General features: G+C 35.6%; 1 pseudogene; it reads right to left on the reverse strand.

Annotated features, from left to right (window-relative positions):
- Positions 1-6,050: 6,050 nt before the first annotated feature.
- On the reverse strand, positions 6,051-17,535 carry LOC135629260 (26S proteasome regulatory subunit 4 homolog B-like; annotated as a pseudogene).
- Positions 17,536-23,957: the final 6,422 nt, after the last annotated feature.

The raw sequence follows: 23,957 nt of genomic DNA on the forward strand, positions 1-23,957 counted from the left end.
TACATCAGAATCATCTGAGAGAAAATGCAGCATAAAAACCTCCAGTTGTCTTCTTCTGTTTTTATCATCCTTCCTGAACAAGATAACATTGGGATACTATTCCTTTTACCTGTGTTGGATGCTGTCCTTGATCATCCCAGCTTTTATAAAAAAGAATATTGGCTGTTGAAGCTGCCATCTAGCAACTCCACTTTTGAAATGTTTTAAAACAATTATATCTGTGTAACCTTCAACTGTAGTTATATCTGCAAATCATGCTTTCCACTCGTTAAGTCTTCCTTATACAATTATGGACACCACAAAATTATCCATAATTAAGATCATACCTTCAGGAGTTTCTCTTCGTGGCTGAAGAAAATTCACGTGCTTCTTCTGTAATCAAAAACTTCTCCTCCGAACCTTTTTATAGCTGGCTCAAAGGAAAGTCTGGTTGATGTTGATGGCACAAACAGAGCTACCATAAGATACCCCTCCAGCATTTTGCTTCTCAATGAATTCTTCTCAATCTTTTCCATCTCAATTGCTATTTCAAATATTCCATTCAAAATATCTGGAACAAACTGTTGAGATTCACTGACATCATCAAGCTAGAACTTGTTGCCACATGAAGCTGAAAACTTCTAAGAATCAAATAAATAGCACTAGCTGCCACTCATGGGTAAATCTAAAAATGGCCTCCTTCAGGGTGTCTTGTCAAAGATGATGGTTTGCATAGTAGATTGGTGGAGACAGGATGTGCTCTGAGAAAGAGCAAGTTCTCAACACTGCTAGTTGAATGAGAAAAGATAGATGCTTGATGGCATCTCGTTGAGCGATCGCTTGAAGTCAGCAAATCCTTCTGCATTACAAGACCTGATGGAGTGAACAAAGCCATTGCAGATTAAGAGGCAACTAAAACAACGCAAAATCATTTCTTCAGACAAATTTGAGGAGTATAAGAAAAATTAAGTGACAAAAAGAATGTATTATACAAAAACTATATCATAATAGAAATCAGAAGTTAATTAAAGGGGAAGAACAGAACAAACATAGATTAACTACAAGCACAGAACTAATGTGAGAACTAATTAACATGAAACCAACATCCTAAACAGTGTTAATTTTCCATTCATTTTGATAGTTAGAGGAGAAAGAAAAAGAATTGGTGGTAACATGAACAACAATATATATAAATGAGATACGAGAAATTCATCATTTTAGTTATGCAAATCATTTGTTTGTACAAGGAACTTTTTCTACTGTAAGTATTAAAAGGATTTGTGGTGAGTCATGCTTGGGCCACGACAGCACGGCCAGGGGAGTGTTGCATGTTAGGGACAGTTGAAGTTGAGGCCATCATCTTTCCCTTTTTTTTCCACTCTTTCTTATAACTCCAATAATCTCAATTAATCACAAGTAAAACAGTAATAGTAGATTGGCCAAGTTTGATTCATGAGAGTCAATCTGAACTGAAATATTACCTTTTTTCAAGTTTTTGTTAATGAAATTAGATTTGGAAGGTCAATGGTTTAATTGATAACTTTTTGCTTATTTTTTATATTATGTCATATTCCAGTGTGATCCTCTGATCGCTCTCAAACATTCATTGAACAAAAAATCCCAAAATATAATTCCCTTTTTGTAGATGTAAGTTTTTGATTTCTTAATTTTATTTAAAAAGTTTAAATTATGTTTCTATTTATTTGGGAAATTGCATGCAGATTTTTGTAATGTTGATGGTTTTTTTGTATGAGCCCTTCTAAATTTGAAATACAAATACTTAACACATATATGTTATTATAGTTAATCTCATTAACTAAATTTAATTACTACTACCAATTCTAGATGCCAAAAATTAGCAACCATGAAAAGCCTAAATTGAAAATGATACTAGTCAAACTACAGGAAATGCAAACATGATGTTACGACAAAAGTTATAGTTCAAAGTAAAAGCCAGCATAAACATTCAAAATAGTGATCTTTGGTAATTGAATATGAAAAAGACATACCAGCATTTAGACACGGTATTCAGAACCGAAAAGAAATAAACCATATGATCAGAGTGAAATAGGATAAATAAGCTCTTTAATGTCTCTATAAACTTGATATTTTGAACTAATGTTTAAGAAATAGTTTAGTGCATCTCAATTGCAACACATAAGCTTCATTGTTACTCAAGATATGCAAACAAATCTCTTCATATTATAAATAGAAGATCCAAGACCTCAAAAGGTTGGCCTCAGTTACCTCTACCATGTAAAGATCTTTGGAGACCATGTTGAGCCAATTTTCTCTGCTCCAGACATCACACTTCATTAGCAACCAACGCTCAGCAAAATTATACTTGTTCTGATAAGGGAGAGATTGAAAACCTATCATTGGCAAACACCAACGACAGTAGAACAGTTTGTTTATTTATATCCCCGGGACATTTTTCAAGTTTATCACATAAACCCAGTTACACTCCTCTGGAATTCTTATAGTATAGAACGGAAATGAGATAGTACACTTAATTATAACTTGGTTTCATAGAATGCATAGCCTCAGTTTTGCCTTAGCTTAAAGAAACTCATCAATTTATCTGCCATAAGCAATATGAATGAAGAAATTATAGTGCGAGTCTGCTTTATGCATCTTATTAGTGCACTTATAAGGATATTATGTATGAATGAGTTCTTCATCCACCCTTCTGGTCTTAAAGTTCCTAAATATTATGTCGATCTATATTTAATTGAATTTTGCAACTGTTGAATACCACCAAAATTAGAAACTGAGAGTCTTGATGATGAGATGCATCAGTCAATGGTCAGTCCAAACCACTGGAAAAATGATCCTTAACAAAGAGCATTTTTAGATTTCACTGATTCATATTGCTACAGATAATTCAAATAAGCATTCCATTTTCCCATGGTCTCATTTTTCACATCAATATTATAGGACTTCACCACCATTAATCCTTTTCATTAAACTATAAGTCAATGTTCAGCACTCGAATGATAATACTTAATTAATTGGCAAGTTCAGCCAGAGAAATAAAGCATATGTTTGGTTCCCTTATCCATTAGCATGGGCAATATTATATCGAGAAATAATTTGGCAATGTTCATTGAGTTAATGTTGTTAAGGCTGACTACGAGACATGATGTCCAATAGAAAAAATGGGGACACGGTGGATGTATTAGTATAATGGAACAATCATGAATTAGGTGCCAAAATTGAATAATCATGAATAAAAGCCTAAACTGAAAATGATACTTGTTAAACTACAGTAAATGCCAAGATAATGTAAGACAATGTAGGTTATAGTTCAGAGTAAAGGCAAGCATAAACATTTAAAAACAGCTAACTTGGTAGATGAATATGCCTGCCAAAGACATACCTGCACTCGAGGCAAAAGTGATTGTGATAGGACTGCAGACAGCATACTTAAAACCCCAAAAATAAACAATTAAAACATATGATCAAAGCAAAGTAGGATAATTCATCTCTTATAAATGTACTTATAAGGAGATGAACAATTGAGAGTTCCTCTATGACCCATTGAAACACAAGATGGCACTGATTGAGAAAGGATAAAATATGAAAGCAGTTCTTAACTCGCTAGTGTTAGATCATTGGCTAAAAGCCTAAAATTGGATACTGCTGTCAAGTAACTCTTGTCGGAAAGACAAAATGCATAAGAAAATCTTATTATTTCTTGAGCTAATCTAAATGTAAAGAAGTACTGAGAGGTAAACAAGTATGAAACAATGGTGTATGCAAGTCATCTATTTGGCACTCTGGTTGCTGAATAGATGTTACCAGTAAAATTTTGCACGATTTTTGTTTAAAAAGAAGCTGATTTTATTGCTCGTGGAATCAGAGGACAGATTTTGACTGTGTATCCAACTTCGCAATAAAAAGAAAAAAAATACCCATTTTCCTTGTAGCTGAAGAAGTTATCGCAGATGTTGCTGGTCTACTCTTGTTGCATCAGGTGCAGCAACTCAGCGAAGGAGGCCTCATCGTTCCCGTAGAAGGTATCGGGCATACTCAGGAGCTCGTGAATCCTCATGGCAGTGGGGTCGGAGGCATCGTCGACGATCGCCGCCGCGAGAGGAGGAGGAGGAGGAAGAGGATCTTGAAGCCCTAGGATGTGATGGGAGCTCGAGCACTCCGGTTCCTCCGGTAACTTAGTTCCGCTATTTCTCAGGGCCAGGATCTCTGGTTCCAGCAGGGACCTCACGATGGTCCAAAGCGCCCCCTGGTCGTCCCACGCCTGGTCGACGGCAACCTCCTCCGGGGGCTTGATTTTCGGCGTTTTATTGATGCCGGGACCGGCGCCGTCGCCGTACTTAGGGAGGCGGCGGATAATGCGGACCACCTCTTTCCGGTCCTGAGGCCAGGTGAGGAGGTCGGGGACGGCGCCGGGAGGTGCATCATGTGGAGCGAAGGAGATGGCGGCGACGTCGGTGGCGGTGAGGGTGGAGAGCTCATAGGCCTTCTTGAGGAAGCAGGCCCTCCTCTTCTTGAACGCGGTGCGCCGTGCCCTAGGGTCGGCGATGAACTTCACCGGCCGCTTCATCTTCGCCCGAAGAGAGACAGAGAGAGAGGAGGGCACGGCGGAGGATTGACCAAGGACGGCGAAGCCAAACACGAAGAGAGGGAGAGAGATCGAAGGAGGAAGAGAAGAGAGAGCGAGAGCGGGAGTGGGATGGGGGTGGAGACTGAGGATATATGTATATATAGGCCGCGTTAAGTTCAACTGGAATCGGATCTTCTAGTGAAGCGGGTCCGAAGCATGTGCGATGCGACATCCACTCGAAACGGATCCGAAACATGTGCGATTCACGTGCTGAGTAGTCGTACGGGAGAGAAAAAAGGTTGCGGTGTGCTTATTCATTACAAACACAATAAAATGCTGTCTTCAGTATTTAGCCAAAAAATTATCTCTATAATGATTTAATAATTAGCATAAAATGTTTTCAGAATTCTCACCAATAATATATATATACATATATATATATATGTATATAATTTTTAAAGCAAAGGAGAAGAAGATAATCTCTCTCTCTCTAAACATCACGGGCAACTAATTTTGATATCAATTATCCTGTGAAAGAGCTGAGCAAGCCATGAAGTTGTTCTTCCTCCTCACAATAGATAGGCTTTTATTATTTGAAATATTATTATATCATTTCTATGTATAATTTAGAAATTATATCAGATTTTAATGAGATTTAGAACATTACATTTGATTTATACATCATAACATTACAAGTATGTTGTACATATTAACATCCATTAGATAATAATTGTCATTCAATATGTTCACAAGATACCATATAGCATGTGTTTGAGATCAGATCTTAGAAGTTCAGAACTTTAAGTTGTTCTCTATTGTTTAAGTTTTTTTAATGACATTTTTTATGAAACTGCTAACCAAATTATTCATTTCTTTTTGTGCTTCTGTTTTCTTTCAAAATAAAGAATAAGAGATTTTCCATAAAGATTTTAAGATTTTCCATAAACAATGGCAACGATGCCGACGCTGACGCCGAAGCAAAGGCACTCTTACCTCTCACCGCTACTCTCCTCATCCACAATAGCCACCTGCAACCCCCAACAATGCCATCATCCGCCACCACCGACGTCATCCACTACCGTCAACTAGAATGCTAAATTACCTTTTTTTTGTTTTTGAATTTCCGTTGATAAAACGAACAACATTATGGTAAATAGACCTAAATGTTTTACCTTCATAATTATAGGGATGCCAATGAAATTTTTTAAAACATAAGGACCGAGATGCTCAAGGTAGTTAAATACAAGGGGTATTCTGTAATTAGTTCTTTGATTTCTTAAGACATATAAACACAACACATTTATATAAAAGGTATGTGATTACAACTTGGGCATGAAGATGCACAATATTTCTCAAAAGATTATTTATGTTGAACCATTTTTGTTATCCAATTTGCGATCATCAAGGTCCACAAACAAACATCTAAAAATAATATATTGAGAATCACGATAATCAAAAGCGACATATGAGACAAACCTTCATGTTATGAGGCAAGCGAATTAATAACTCACATGTAGAGTCCCTTAGGCACCCCTTCTTCTTAAACGTCACCTTCTCCTTGGCCTTCTTGAAGTCTACATGAGTTACCTGAGAGTAAGATGATGTAGCTACAAATTACTGAGATATGTAACTTAGGACACTTTGGGAATGCAAGATAAAGCAAATGGGTATTAGTTTAAACTCTTAATCCAATGCAAGTCAAATTCAACTAGCCGATCCAACCACTAAAGACGTGTAGTCCAACTCAAACTAGTCAAGTGAGAGTGTCTCTTCAAAGAAGACTAGTTAATATTCCATTTGTTGGGTATGTCCCTACCATATCAGATTTGTCAAACTTAATATGCACCAAACCAAGGATAATATTCAAGTATTTGACGATCTTGTTTGAAAAACTTTTGATTAAAACAAACATTTGAAAACCATCAGAATCCATATCAACAATATTAGTTTTGAATTATTCGTATTGTTTCTTATCAACTATATGATCCAACATGTGCCCAAGAGCAAGAATTTTACTTATAAGCCAAACCATATTCTTTTACGTTGAACTGATCTTATTCAGTTTATATTTTACTTTTTAAGTTGAATTTTTCTTTATTTCATTATTTAGGGCCTTGAATGATTCTCTCCCAAATTGTCTCACTTCTCAAGGCTATAGAAGAGAATTGGGAAAAGAAAAACAAAGAACAGAGAATCAGAAATTAAGACGAGATCAAGACATTTCCAAGAGCCAAGGCATCACCACATCACTTCTCTATACGAGAGATAAGCTGTCATAAGAAATGGGAACAAAATAGATAAGTAGCATCTTTCCTTTCCATTTTCTATTTTTGGAGGAAGAAGAGGATCTCTATTCTAGCAGCATGACAAACTATTTCAGTGGTCAACCACTGTTAAGACACATTGGTGGAGGTTTAGAGCCTATAACAATCCTTAATTAGCCTGAGTAAGGACCTGTATGGATCATATGGTTCAGTATCAAATGGTGTTGTTTTTGTATTATCTTTTACTGATAATGTGTGAAAAAGGTTGGAATATTGCCCGATAAACTGGTGAGATACCAATGCAACAAGGTGTCAAGACCAGAGGTCGACCGAGCTTCTAAACCTGGTTGTAGACCTTTAGACTTGAAAACACGAAGCATAGACTTGAGTGTTCAGAGATCACCAAAAATGTCACCTGAACAAATTTCCAATATGCTTTTGTAAGTAAATCTCCCTCAACAGGTAAATAACTTTATTACATCTAGCCCAAAGAATGATCGTTTCTGGTTCTTTATTCTACTTCTTATAACAAGTTTTATCCAGAGCAATGATACACTAATAAAGATTGATGCTTCCTCAAATGGTCATGCTCCTCTTGCCCCAAGAAAGAGAAGTAATAAAAACTTGAATCAACAAGGAACCCTCATTCGGGTAAATTAGTGGCTTTATAAATACATACCAGGAACTATAACTGGGGTCAGAAGAAGTCATCTGGACAATATAGCTTTATAATATGAATCTGAAAAGCAATCTAATGGAGAACATAGACTAAATACAACTTACATGAACCATCACATTTAAATTATAAAGAAATGAGTTACCTTTATAGAATAGGAGAGGTAATATGAAAAGTTCTCCTATCTTTTAGTGGTTAACTTTTTAAGTGATCAATTTCTGAACATTAATAGGAACATAGGAAAAATTCATAAAATCCCTAGGGTATGGACAATTGGCATTCAAAAGTCAATATCCATTTTAAAAAGCATGTATATATCCCAAACAAAAGGTATATAAAACCACAATAACAATTGCTGATAATATTAGTGTAATAACAAAAGCTTTATCTAACAATAACCTTCTATATAAAAGAATACAATTTTACATGTAAATATGTGACACACCTTTATCCTACGCTCTCTTAAAGCAAGCAAGCCAGATTCAGTATAGATTGTCTTGATATCAGCTCCAGAGAACTCATCCTTCGTCATGACAAATTCTTCCAGGTTGACATTATCGGCCGGCATCATTCTAGAGGTATGTATCTAAAGAAATTAACATGAAAATAAGAATTTAGCAAGAACCCGCAAAGTGTACAAAAACATGCACTGGTGTTCTGTAAGCATCCTGTATTTGTTCATGAAGCATAACAAACCTGAAAAATACGATATCTAGTTTTAATGTCTGGCAGCGGGAATTCAATCTTCCCATCAATACGACCAGGTCGAAGCAAGGCTGGATCAAGGCTTTCAATTTTGTTGGTTGCAAGACCTTAACATCCCCCCTTGAGTCAAAACCATCTAACTGGTTCAGCAACTCCAACATCGTTCTCTGTATTTCACGCTCACCACCCGAATGAGCATCATATCTAAAATTGGTCAGATAGAATAGTCTGATAATTTTAACTATGATTTACATACAAGAGAAAGAAAAAAGTGGGACTTTTATTTCTCATCGACTGACCTTTTGGTGCCAACTGCTTCTATCTCATCAATAAAGACTATCGAAGGAGAAAGTTCATCTACCACTCTAAACAGTTCTCTAACAAGTTTTGGGCCATCACCCAAATATTTCTGAATCAACTCACTTCCAAAAACATGCAAGAAAGTTGCTGAAGTTGAGTTTGCCACAGCCTGAAATTAAGCATTCATAAATAGTACGAAAATAAGGACTTTGTAATAACCAATGCAGATACCACAGCATTCAGATCACCATGCAACACAAATTGTATAGCAAAAACCTTTTAGGTCGCAAACCCACAAGAGAAAGATAATTCCAATTCTAAAGTGAAACTCAGTTAAGCTTTTTTTTTTAATTGGCCACCACCATCTAGATTGTAAATTTGCAATAATAGAAGTTCAATTTTTTTTAAAAAAAGACATCCATTGGTAAAGAAGAAGTACATAGGCAATAAAAACATCCTTTCTCATTTCTCTTCTCTATTTACTCATAATAAATGCTGATAGATATACTAAACTATACAAATCAATAAAGTGTTATCGCTAGAGTTAGAGCCAATAAATAGCACACATAAACACAAAATACAAATGTAACTAAATAGAGATTGAGAGAATAGAGAAGAGGGAGGGTAAAGAATGTGTGGGGCAAAGTTGTAAAGTCCATGTTATGGAAATTCACATGCTACACTCTCATCTTGGCTCCCCATATGGTATAACTCCCTTGGGAAGCCTAATTCCAATATCTTCATACAGCTCAGGATGAGTAAAAGGAAGTCAACAGCTTCTTTAATTTATTGAATTTGTGCATCTAAGCCACCAATATCAGCATAAGATTCCAAAGGAGCTTTTTCAACTTTCATGACAGAAACCATAGGATCAAGTTCATCCTGAAGAAGCCCAACAACAGACAAGATCTGCAAAATACATTTTAATCTAATCACCCATTTATCCACTCATTAACAACATATCCTGATATAATATTTCAGAATTTAACAATTATGTGAACAAAAGCCGCCAAGTAAAAAGCATATCATTATGTATCATGTCATGTGAAGATGCATAAAAGGTAAGGATTAGAAACATCTAAAGCACGGGCTAAGATAAAAAGGACAAAGACCAATAATTATTTTACACTTCAGTTGAATAACATACAGGTACATAATAATTCTGCAAAACTGGATTGGAAAAATCCAGAGCTAGATGTAGCTTGACCGGTTTCTTCACCCACACCTATAAACAAGTCAAGTTGCATATTGATTCAACCAAAAAAAATATTCCAGACCATTCAGTGTAGGTTACACTGCAGAGGAGACAAAATAAGTATCAACCAGCTGTAAGAAAGTTTTTCAAGAAAACTATATTTCAATCTCTGCAGCTGTCTCTTCAATAAGGATTGCACCGAACACTTGTTTTTACTCCTAGGAGAAGTCCAAAACAAGAGGTAGACAAGCTAAATAAGACATTTCTCCTTTATTTTCAAGAAATGTTTTGAGCCACTTTGAAAATATTCAAATAAGAGAAGGAAAAAACAACAGAAAACAACAGACATTGCTCCCGCTCCCGTTGCCGCTGCTCGCTGCTACTGCCGCTGTCGCCGCTCGTCGCTCTCGCTTCCGCTCCCGCTCCCGCTCCCGCTTCCTCTTTTCTCAATCAGCACTCCCTAACACACCTCATCCTTCTTCTCCTTCAGTATATTATTAACAGTATACAGTATACTATTAACAATATATTAATAATAGTATTTATATTTATTAGATTAATAATATATTATTTTGATTTTAATATAATTATTTTTTATTTATTTAAATTTATTATATTTAAATAATTATATTTAAAATTTTAAATAATTATATTATATATTTTTATATTTTAGTGACTCGCTTCGCTCAGGCGAGCGCCTAGCGCCTTAGGCGTTTATGAACCTTGACGCTTAGCGCTTTTTAAATCACTGACACAAATAGAGGATGCAGTATTTAGAAAAGAAAAAAAAGGAAGTCTCAAATAAAAGTAAACCTTGCATTTCTTCGGCAATTATCTTTGTGAAAATTAAGTGTTGGTTGCTGAGACAATGGATCTTTTGTTCTACATACTAAGAAAGAAATGGTTCCAGACATGTTCACGTACCTCATCAAGTCTTGGGTGAGGATGCTTAGGAAGCACATCTAACACCTCTTTGTCCACAATGCACTTGCCATGAATTTCTTTATAAAGGTCTATGCATAATCTCACCAAATCTTTCTTTCTGAACGCAAGCTTGATAAGGCAACATCACTCCTCGAAGCCACTTCTAGAAAACCAGAGCTTTGTTCACAATGTACATGCCAAGAAAATTAATGCATTATTGTGGTGCTTATCAGCTTGTGAAATATCTCTCGATAGTACCTATACATTGAGGCTAGCAATTCATACCAATATCTGATTTTTCTATTACAACTAGCATCATGAACCGGTTGACTTCTATTTCCTTATGATGACCTCAAAGAATTCACAGCAACCTTAAGGAACATTTTCTGATGAAGTAATGCACTTCCTAATCTGACAAGTAAGAACAATTATGTCATCATAATTCATTGAGGTTTCAAGTATTTTTTCCCATGTAGTTCTAATGGTGAAGCAAACTTCCGTACATAGAAAACCTGGCTGTCAACAAATCATGCATACATCAGAATCATCTGAGAGAAAATGCAGCATAAAAACCTCCAGTTGTCTTCTTCTGTTTTTATCATCCTTCCTGAACAAGATAACATTGGGATACTATTCCTTTTACCTGTGTTGGATGCTGTCCTTGATCATCCCAGCTTTTATAAAAAAGAATATTGGCTGTTGAAGCTGCCATCTAGCAACTCCACTTTTGAAATGTTTTAAAACAATTATATCTGTGTAACCTTCAACTGTAGTTATATCTGCAAATCATGCTTTCCACTCGTTAAGTCTTCCTTATACAATTCTGGACACCACAAAATTATCCATAATTAAGATCATACCTTCAGGAGTTTCTCTTCATGGCTGAAGAAAATTCACGTGCTTCTTCTGTAATCAAAAACTTCTCCTCCGAACCTTTTTATAGCTGGCTCAAAGGAAAGTCTGGTTGATGTTGATGGCACAAACAGAGCTACCATAAGATACCCCTCCAGCATTTTGCTTCTCAATGAATTCTTCTCAATCTTTTCCATCTCAATTGCTATTTCAAATATTCCATTCAAAATATCTGGAACAAACTGTTGAGATTCACTGACATCATCAAGCTAGAACTTGTTGCCACATGAAGCTGAAAACTTCTAAGAATCATATAAATAGCACTGGCTGCCACTCATGGGTAAATCTAAAAATGGCCTCCTTCAGGGTGTCTTGTCAAAGATGATGGTTTGCATAGTAGATTGGTGGAGACAGGATGTGCTCTGAGAAAGAGCAAGTTCTCAACACTGCTAGTTGAATGAGAAAAGATAGATGCTTGATGGCATCTCGTTGAGCGATCGCTTGAAGTCAGCAAATCCTTCTGCATTACAAGAACTGATGGAGTGAACAAAGCCATTGCAGATTAAGAGGCAACTAAAACAACGCAAAATCATTTCTTCAGACAAATTTGAGGAGTATAAGAAAAATTAAGTGATAAAAAGAATGTATTATACAAAAACTATATCATAATAGAAATCAGAAGTTAATTAAAGGGGAAGAACTGAACAAACATAGATTAACTACAAGCACAGAACTAATGTGAGAACTAATTAACATGAAACCAACATCCTAAACAGTGTTAATTTGCCATTCATTTTGATAGTTAGAGGAGAAAGAAAAAGAATTGGTGGTAACATGAACAACAATATATATAAATGAGATACGAGAAATTCATCATTTTAGTTATGCAAATCATTTGTTTGTACAAGGAACTTTTTCTACTGTAAGTATTAAAAGGATTTGTGGTGAGTCATGCTTGGGCCATGACAGCACGGCCAGGGGAGTGTTGCATGTTAGGGACAGTTGAAGTTGAGGCCATCATCTTTCCCTTTTTTTTCCACTCTTTCTTATAACTCCAATAATCTCAATTAATCACAAGTAAAACAGTAATAGTAGATTGGCCAAGTTTGATTCATGAGAGTCAATCTGAACTGAAATATTACCTTTTTTTCAAGTTTTTGTTCATGAAATTAGATTTGGAAGGTCAATGGTTTAATTGATAACTTTTTGCTAATTTTTTATATTATGTCATATTCCAGTGTGATCCTCTGATCCCTCTTAAAAACTCATTGAACAAAAAAATCCAAAATATAATTCCCTTTTTGTAGATGTAAGTTTCTGATTTCTTAATTTTATTTAAAAAGTTTAAATTATGTTTCTATTTATTTGGGAAATTGCATGCAGATTTTTGCAATGTTGATGGTTTTTTCGTATGAGCCCTTCTAAATTTGAAATACAAATACTTAACACATATATGTTATTGATGTTAATCTCATTAACTAAATTTTATTACTACTATCAATTCTAGATGCCAAAAATTAGCAACCATGAAAAGCCTAAAATTGAAAATGATACTAGTCAAACTACAGGAAATGCAAACATGATGTTAAGACAAAAGTTATAGTTCAAAGTAAAAGCTAGCATAAACATTCAAAATAGTGATTTTTGATAATTGAATATGAAAAAGACATACTAGCATTTAGACACGATATTCAGAACCGAAAATAATTAAATCATATGATCAGAGTGAAATAGGATAAATAAGCTCTTTAATGTCTCTATAAACTTGATATTTTGAACTAATGTTTAAGAAATAGTTTAATGCATCTCTATTGCAACACATAAGCTTCATTGTTACTCAAGATATGCAAACAAATCTCTTCATATTATAAATAGAAGATCCAATACCTCAAAAGGTTGGCCTCAGTTACCTCTATCGTGGAAAGATCTTTGGAGACCATGTTGAGCTAATTTTCTCTACTCCAGACATCACTCTTCATTGGCAACCAATACTCAGCAAAATTATACTTGTTCTAATAAGGGAGAGATTGAAAACCTATCATTAGCAAACACCAACGACAGTAGAACAGTTTGTTTATTTATATCCTTGGGAAAATTTTCAAGTTTATCACATAAACCCAATTACACTCCTATGGAATTCTTATAGTATAGAACGGAAATGAGATAGTACACTTAATTATAACTTGGTTTCATAGAATGCATAACCTCAATTTTGCCTTAGCTTAAAGAAACTCATCAATTTATCTGCCATAAGGAATATGAATGAAGAAATTATAGTGCGAGTTTGCTTTATGCATCTTATTAGTGCACTTATAAGGATATTATGTATGAATGAGTTCTTCATCCACCCTTCTGGTCTTAAAGTTCCTAAATATTATGTCGATCTATATTTAAATAAATTTTGCAACTGTTGAATACCACCAAAATTAGAAACTGGGAGTCTTGATGATGATATGCATCAGTCAATGGTCAGTCCAAACCACTGGAAAAATGATCCTTAACAAAGTGCATTTTTAGATTTCACTGATTCATATTGCTATAGATAATGCAAATAAGCTTTCCATTTTTCCATGATCTCATTTTTCACATCAATATCATAGGACTTCACCTCCATTAATCCTTTTCATTAAACTATAAGTCAATGTTCAGCACTCGAATGATAATACTTAATTAATTGGCAAGTTCAGTCAAAGAAATAAAGCATATGTTTGGTTCCCTTATCCATTAACATGGGCAATATTATATCGAGAAATAATTTGGCAATGTTCATTGAGTTAAAGTAGTTAAGTTGTTCAGAACTTTTAAGTTGTTCTCTATTGTTTTAAGTTAAAGTTGTTCTCTATTGTTAAAGTTGTTCTCTATTGTTTTAAGTTTTTTTAATGACATCTTTTATGAATCTGCTAACCAAATTATTCACTTCTTTTTGTGCTTCAGTTTTCTTTCAAAAAAAAAAAAGAGATTTGCCATAAAGACTTCACAAAGAAAGTGTTTTATAATCTCTCTCTCTCTCTCTCTCTCTCTCTCTCTCTACAAAAGAATTGAGCACTCTATAAAGTTAAATGGACTAACAAAATTTTGCTGCTCAAGAGATCAAATAACCAGGAAAACACAAAACAGAGAGACGACCAGTACTTGGTGGAGTGCACCATCAAATAAAGTAGTATCCACCTCATCCCTACTTAAAGAGAAACATAGATTCAAATCATCCCAATTGCCTCCAACAATCTTCTGCTGCTACATGGTGGAGTTTGGTGTCAAAATGAGGTGGCTTGAGTTCAAGAATTGGCATGGATTTCATGGAGCAATTGACTCAACAATGTGATGTCAGGAGGCACAACCAGACCAAACAATGGTGTTCCTGCTGATGTGTCTCATATGAGGGTGTCATTAGAGAACAACTGCATCAGGTTGTGAAGAGCTTCAGGATAAAATTTCCTAGCAAACAAGTAGCAAAGTCTCTTCATTCCATTCCACAAACAAGGTTTCACTGTCACCACTTTCTGCAAAATAAATAAATAAATACATGATTGCTGAGGTTGGTCTTTGATTATAAAACACTGGAAGGACAGTTAAATAGCAGATTTGGTGTACTCAAGTTTGAGTGATTAGTTTCTCTTCCAGATTGTGTTGTATAATTGTTAGCTGAAAACAGATAGCAGCAATGATTTTGTGATGATAAATACAAGTCAAACATGGAAAGAAAATGAAATTCTTCTAGTATTAGTTATGATTCGGCATGAACTAACCAGATTTGTTACAGTCGATGGCATTAAACAATTATTTGATTGCTTCAACAGTAACAGTATTCGGAACACTGCATAGTCGATCATTTTGAACAATTATCCGATATTCCAATGTAGTTTACATGCTTGTCACGATTTGTAACCCATTGTTGTTATTATTTTTAAGCATGAATAAATATTTTAGTATGCAGAATTTGCATAATGGGTAAGAGATAGTAAAGGACCAAATAATACTATCTAAACAAAAATGAAAATAGATGCTTTTGGTGCTTTGGAGTTCAATCCTCCAAATAGTGAACATGCTGAGAAAATATTTGACTTCTTTTGACATATGACATTATTTTCTTACAAGTCGGCTTCTAATTGAATAATTCAATTTCATCCATCGGATTATTTATTTATTTATTTCTCTAAAGGCTCAGATTAAGGGTCATCAATCCCTTCGAATTTGTACTGTGCCTCATGCATGTATCGTGCTACTCTGTATGATTGCATAATGTCTCAAAGGTTTTGGTTGACGTAGTCATATAGAACAAGCATTTTCTTGCAAAGTCCTACCACTTATCACTATCTATGATAAAAATGCAAGAATTTTAGATGGATATCTGCAACATGTTCCAATTTCCTTTTATATGCTTCATTAAACCTAAGCACATGAATACACTGAAGTAACTCAGAGGAAAAGAAAAACTATAGAACTTGGCAGTCAGCTTGCAAAGATTAAGTTACTTTTGCCTAATCTGATGTGCTTTCGGTGATTGTGACAATACTATCGAAAGTAATCAGGAATAGGTGAACCAGAAAAAGGAAAGAATCAGCATATATGAACACAAGTTCTAAAAGATTTACCTTTTCATCAATGGTGACATGATAACTCTCATCAATAGACTGTCAACAAAACCCATATCAGTCAACAAGAATTTAGAGGCATATGGACATCCTAAAGTATGAATTTTTGAAAGAGAGAATGCTTACAGAAATATTCTTCGGGAGCTCAAAAGTGACATCTTGTGCTCAATATGCTTTTGGATGCCACTTTCTTTCAGACCAATCAACACGCATCACGGACCAATTGGCACTTCCAATAGGATCCACTATCTGCAGGATGTCGAAATGTCCTGTCTAGTTAGTGATACTATTAAATTTCCAGATAAGCCATTACTCAGGAAAGCCAAAATGCAAAATGATCTAATGTACTTACACTCGACAGAGTTGGAAGATAGTGTTCATCAGCATAGCAGTTGCAACTATCAAAATCTGACTGAGGTCAAGAAATGGGCAAAAATAGCAATCGGTATTGTTGGTTGATCAATCTGAGGGAGCAACCATTGAGTGATTCAACACATAAACTTTTAGATACATTCAAAAGAAACAAAGTGCCTAAAAAGAAAAAAACTTGATGATTACTAAGCAGACATTATGCATCAGAACTTGGATCTCCTATAGTCCAACCCATGAATCTAACATATTACTATGTATCCTAGCAAAATGGGGCTCCATTTACCTTATAGACTTCAATTATTTTGTTATCTTCTTAACTTTTGGAGATTTAAGGTACCCCCGGCAATAGAAATTATATGGGCAAACGTATGATGCCTACAAATGCTTCACAATGCTCACTCATAAAAATTGACCACAAAACACTCGAACCCTAAATCTCCAGTTAACCAAGTTCGTCGAGCCTAAATACCAGTGATCTATGTAAATACACATAATATTTTAAGTTATTTTTATCAGAATACTAGCAAATTAGGTATATCAAGAAAACCACAACCAATTCGCACCCTAAACACTAAAAATCTTCACCAATCCGAGATCATGCGACCAAAACCATAAATCATTAAACCAGCAAATCTGACCTTGTTGTGCATAAAAATAGCATAGTCCAATACCAGTTGATCCTTGTCAACAAAAGATAGGATCGTAACGTAGTACTTCATTCTAATCGACGACGAAACGATGACATGGTTCTCATCGATGAGCTCGTCCAGGTTTCTGACACTTATCGGCGACTCCCGAAGATCATCGAACTTGGAGCAATCCTCCTCGTTCTTCTCCTCGTAGGGACAAAGGCGCTCCTAGTTGGCGGCGAACGCCACCTCCATGAGGAGGTAGTCTTTGACGAGCTCGACCTTGAGGATGTGGAGGTGGCACTTATAGAGCAAGGTGATGGTGGGGAGCCAAGCAACAACCTCAGAACCCTTCTGCCTGCATTGCTTCCGTTTGACTTGGGACGGCGATGCTGCCAACTCAATCTTTTTATCCTTCTTGTCGCCATCGTGCTTCTGATCGCCGGGGTGCCCCTAGTTCCCCATGCCTCCGGGGGTTCCCTGGCCTATGGAACCTAGGGTTTTGTGGAGTACCACCAAGAGAGCTCGAGATCGAAAGTAAGCATAGGAGGTTTGGCTTCGAAAGAGAGACGATAAAAGGAGAAGCCGATCTCAATTCTTATTTGCCTTCACAGTGACACAAAATTGCAAATACACGAGTCTAAATATAGTTATTAGCATTATAATTTTAAGGTACCCTCCAATCACCATCTATTTAATTCTTAAGATTTTAATTTATATCAACATTCTATATTATATGACAACAATTCTTAAATAATCAAATTTTATTTTAAATATATTTAAGTTACATTTAACACTTAAAATTATAATTTACATCAATCTTATTTGATATGAATACTTTAAAAATTATTTTTATTTTAAATATATTTAAGTTATATTATGTATGGGACTAGACATGACTGTAATAGTAGATTAAACTAAAAATATATATAAAATATTCACAAAATAAACAAGTCATGTGAATGATATAAAATAGACTAGATATAAAAAGAATTTATCCACCTTAAATAGTTGAGGCATTACGACTTATTAAAAATATAGATAACATATGATTCCAGTTATTAGGGATGCCATATGAAAATTTTATATTAGAATAATAAAACACATATTTTATATTAAAATTTAATTATTTTTATTCAAATATAATATAGCCAATTATTTAGATCAAGACTTAAATTCTTGACCTTAATCATCAAGATGTTTTTTTTCTCTCTTTATTGCTTCGCCACATTACTCCATTGTGATAAATAAAACTCATTTGACATTTACTACGTAGAATAATATTATTACAATCAAAGCCATATTTTAGAAGGGATCCCATCCAAAATACATAAAATAAATAAATAAATACACAGTTAATCTTACAAGAAACAAGCAAGCAATTATTCAGAGCATAAATACAATTAGTGTTTCTCATCAAGATGAGATAGGCAAAATGGTATTAAATTTTCATACTCCTTTGTGCTTCTGTTGATCATATCACATCTTTAAGAAACAGTATCAGTCAACCTAATCTCTTTATAACATTAGCTCAACAATCTTTTGATGAAATTATGCTACTTATTTTTTGGACATAGAAGCAGAAAAAATAATTATGTAACAACGAACAATGTCAAAATGGCCTATCGAATTACGTAAAACAAATAAAAGACATAGTTTGTATCGATACTTACCAGCAAAGCAGCAACAACATCGATGGAGTGATTCAAACATAAAAACCATTCTTGGCTTGTCTGAAATATGCAGCTCTAGGATCACCATCCATGCAATTTCATAAATTTTAAATTTTGATCCTTTGTTGCATAACATTAACCAAGTTTTAGTCACTTCGCAATGAATGGTTGCTTAAGAGATATCAAGTGATTTTATTTACGAGGTCCAAATACAAATAGAGATTGCAGTATTTGAAAAGAAAAAAAAGAAAATCTCAAATTAAAGTAAACCTTGTATTTCTTTAGCAATTTTCTTTGTGAAAATGAAGTGTTGGTTGCTGAGACGATCGATCTTTTGTTCCACATACTACGAAAGAAATGGTTTCAGACATGTTCAGGTCTTGGGTGAGGATTTGCATGAAAGCACGATGCTTAGGAAGCACATCTAACACCTCTTTTTCCACAATGCACTTGCGAGCTTGATAGGCAACATCACTCCTCGAAGCCACGTCTAGAAAACTAGAGCTTTGTTCACAATGTACATGCCAAGAAAATTAATGCATTATTGTGGTGCTTATCAGCTTGTGAAATATCTCTCGATAGTACTTATACACTGAGGCTAGCAATTCATACCAATATCTGATTTTTCTATTACAACTAGCATCATGAACTGGTTGACTTCTATTTCCCTATGGTGACCTCAAAGAATTCACAGCAACCTTAAGGAATATTTTCTGATGAAGTAATGTACTTCCTAATATGACAAGTAAGAACAATTATGTCATCATAATTCATTGAGGTTTCAAGTTTTTTTTCACATGTAGTTCTAATGGTGAAGCAAACTTCCCTACATAGAAAACCTAGCTGTCTACATATCATGCATAATCAGAATCATCAGAGAGCAAATGCAGCATAAAAACCTCCAGTTGTGTTTTTCTGTTTTTATCATCCTTCCTGAACAAGATAACTTGAGATACTATTCCTTTTACCTGTGTTGGATGCTGTCCTTGATCATCCCAGCTTTTATAAAAAAGAATATTGGCTGTAGAAGCTGCCATCTAGCAACTCCACTTTTGAAGTGTTTTAAAACAATTATATCTGTGTAACCTTCAACTGTAGTTATATCTGCAAATCATGCTTTCCACTCGTTAAGTCTTCCTTATACAATTATGGACACCACAAAACTATCCATAATTAAGAATTTAAATAGTTTAGTGCATCTCTATTGCAACACATAAGCTTCATTGTTACTCAAGATATGCATACAAATCTCTTCGTATTATAAATAGAAGATCCAATACCTCAAAAGGTTGGCCTCAGTTACCTCGATCGTGTAATGATCTTTGGGGACCATGTTGAGCCAATTTTCTCTGCTCTAGACATCACTCCTTCTTAGAAACCAACTCTTAGCACAATTATACTTGTTCTGATAAGGGAGGGATTGAAAGCCTATCATTAGCAAACAGCAATGACAGTAGAATAGTTTGTTTATTTATATCCCCGAGATATTTTTCAAGTTTATCATATAAACCGAGTTACACTCCTCTGGAATCCCTTTCGTTTAGAATGGAGATGAGGTAGTACACTTAATTATAACTTGGTTTCACTGAAAGCATAGCTTCAGTTTTGCCTTATTAGTGCACTTATAAGGATATTATGTCTAAATGAGTTCTTCATCTACCCTTTTGGTATTAAAGTTTCCAAATATTATGTCGATCTATATTTAAATGAATTTTGCAACTATTGAATACCACCAAATTTAGAAACTAGGGGTCTTGATGATGAGATGCAATAGTCAATGGTGAATTAATTTTTTTTCCATATTTTTTTATACAGAGTCAAGTAGATAAACATCACTTTATTCATCATTTATAAATATTTATTATAATTCATTTATTCATCAAATCACAAGTAGAAAAATAAACATAGTGATGTTAACTTCAAAAATCATACAAGTGGCTCTACTTAGTGGTAGAAGAAGGTCTGCTCTCCACTGGAATCCAATTTAGTACTAGAGGGAGGTTACTCTGAAAATTAAAAACAAAGAAAATTCAACAATACTGAGTAGGAACCCTAAAAGTCAACTCAAAATGAATACATGATCAAAATTCAATCATCCCATTGGTGTATATCAAATACCCGAAGGAGCACTCCCTTAACAACGGATGGAGAGGCTTTATCCTATGGGATGAGTTTGTGTTCTCCCAACAACGGATGGAGGCAATCTCATATCGCACTCCCAACAGCGGATGAAGTGGTATCCCTCACCAGCCAAAGTGGGGACACGTTCCTCCCAACAACGGATGGAGGAACCGTCCAACCGTCATGTCTGACGGCCCGCTAATCCCCGAAGGGAATCACCCTACCTACTCTTTGTAGAGAAATAACATAATCTCACACTTCTCATGTCCATATCGGGATGAAATAACACATTTAAAACATCTCTTTCAAATATTATCAATATCAAATAATACAAATTAGTCCTCAATTGACTTGAACCCTAGTTCAATCAATCCAATTGAACTCAATTTACCAGAACCTAATCGAACCGATCTTTAATCCTTATTTAACTGGTCTAGAACCACCCTAGCCTAGTATAATTTAGACTAGATTAGGTTCAATTTAGGTTAAATTGACTTAAATAAGTCAATCGATTCGGAATCACCCTGAATTGATATAGACTAATTAAGCCTAGTTTAGTTCAATCAATATTTGAGCTCAAATCGAATAACAATATTAGGCTAGATTGGGCCAACTCATCTATTGGTCATGTGCATTACACATGACTAGGCATGCTATTGGGAAATCTGGGGGCGACATCACATTCGCAATTGAAGAACAAAAACAAAATCCCCTATTCTCAAAGAGATATTCGATGTCATGCGAAGATTGATGCGTAAAAATTCGTGAAACTTAAAATTGCATATAGAGTAGATTATGTTACCTAGAGAGATCGTATATCCCTGAATCCTTGTAGATCTCTGGGAGAGGGTGAATGAGGTCAAGCGTCCTCCTCTCTAGCGGTGATCCACATAACAGGGCTATGACGACACTCCTCAAAACTCTAGGCCTGCTCTGAGCTAGAGAGGGAGAGGAGAATAGGAGAGGCAAGCAAATGCTCTAGCCTATGAACCACTGAATCCCTCCTATTTATAGAGGTCCCCTGTCAAACCCTAATGGATCCTCCCCTATTGGATATTGGATCTGCATCCAATTACCCAAGTCTCTTAGATTAGTGGATCTCTATCTAATAATCTCTTATGGGCTCTTATTGAATCTCATCCATAGGATTCAATAATTCAGGGGCTTCTTGAATATCCAATAAGTTAGGGGCTCCGACGGATATCTCATATCCGAACCTCTACTCATCGCAATGCATACCATATATGTGTGACCCTCTATGCCCAATATCGAGCTGGCCATGAGTCATACCTGTTAGAACTCCTTCTAGCTTAGTAAATTATTATCTCTATAACAATTTACTCAACTTATCGACTACGGACGTACTAGGCCACTACGCCGTAGTCCCAGACATTACAAGGGAATCCAATCCATTGGACATGTCTATCCTCAATTATAGTGTACCTATAGTCTCTCATTTATCTAATATCCCAAAGTCCATATACCGGGTATGGTGCTGTTAGACACATATGGTTTCTACTCGAGTCTCGCTCTAATCGGATTCTCCCGGAGAACTTTTTCTCTCTCAATTCGAATGACCCTGGCCAGGGATTTGTTTGAGCAAGCACACATGGAATATTCCTTTCATGATGTCGAAAGTGGATGCTCCTCTTTCGACACTCAATAGCTCTCGTAAGGTCGACTGTCACTCCCAATGATCAACTATAATAGATCTAGGACATCCAAGCCTATAAGTTTGGTATCAAAGAATGGAGCACTCATATAGGACATCCTTTGTGTCTTAAGTCTAAGGACTGGATATACCACTAGGACTACAAAATCGTTGTCTGACAATAAGGCATCATCAACCATGCAGCATTTCATAAGCGGATTAATTAGTGAACTCATTCTCTAATGAGTACCTGTACTGTATCTCTAGTGTCCCCACATGTACAACTATGAGACCAGCTGCATCTATCATATGGATGGGTATATAGCACACCAGTCTGTTCGGTTATCTCGATATCCCTCTCGAGTAACCTATGATCGAGATTATTTAGGATATGTGTTTAAAGGTGAATTGATCTTATTATCATGATCTTATCACGATTCAATTCCCATTGTATAGATCCAAGAACATCACAATATATGCATGCATATATGCAATAGTCAATATAAAGTGATACATGCCAAAATATAATAAGCAAAAAGATTCCGTATCAAGTTATACGTGCCATCACTCACGTGATTGGCTTGCTAGGCACCTATGACTAACAATCTCCCACTTGACCTAAAGTCAATCACCTATGTGTCTGATCCCCATTAGACCATTGTGACACTCAAAGATAATCTGAGACAACGGCTTTGTCAATGGATCTGTAATGTTATCTTCGGATGGAACTCTTTCCATTATTATATCTCCTCGGGTCATGATCTCTCTAATAAGTTGGAACCTCCTTAAAACACTTCTGATGAGACCCGGGTTCCCTTGTTTGAGTAATCGCCCCGTAGTTGTCGCAATAGAATGAATCAACTCCTTGCTAGTTAGCCCGACTCCTAGATCTATGATATACTTCTTCATCCAGACTCCCTCCTTTATTGCCTCTGCTGCAGCAATGTACTCCGCCTCTATAGTAGAGTCAACAGTAGTATCATGCTTGGAACTCTTCTAGCATACTACTCCTCCATTCAGGGTATACACAAACCCCGAATTTGACTTGCTATCATCGACATCGGACTGAAAGCTCGAGTCTGTGTAGCCTTCAACCTTAAGGCTACTACCTCCATATACTAGTAAAAGATCCTTAGTCATTCTCAAGTACTTAAGGATACACTTTACTGCTTTTCAATGCTCCAAGGCTGGATCCTCCTAATACTTGCTCATGACACTCAGAGCATGCGCTATATCAGGCCTAGTACGTAGCATGTCATACATGATAGACCCTATCGCTGAGGCATATGGTATCATATTCATGTTCGCTCTTTCTTCAAGAGTCTTCGGGGACATACTCCTAGAAAGAGATATCTCATGTCTTATCGAAACGAGACCTCTCTTGGAATTTTCCATGCTAAACCTTTTAACAATGGTTTCTATGTACCTGGACAGGGACAAGTCAAGCATCATCTTGGATC

The sequence above is a fragment of the Musa acuminata genome, chromosome BXJ3-1, assembly GCF_036884655.1.
Source record: "Musa acuminata AAA Group cultivar baxijiao chromosome BXJ3-1, Cavendish_Baxijiao_AAA, whole genome shotgun sequence".
Classification (NCBI taxonomy): Eukaryota; Viridiplantae; Streptophyta; class Magnoliopsida; order Zingiberales; family Musaceae; genus Musa; species Musa acuminata.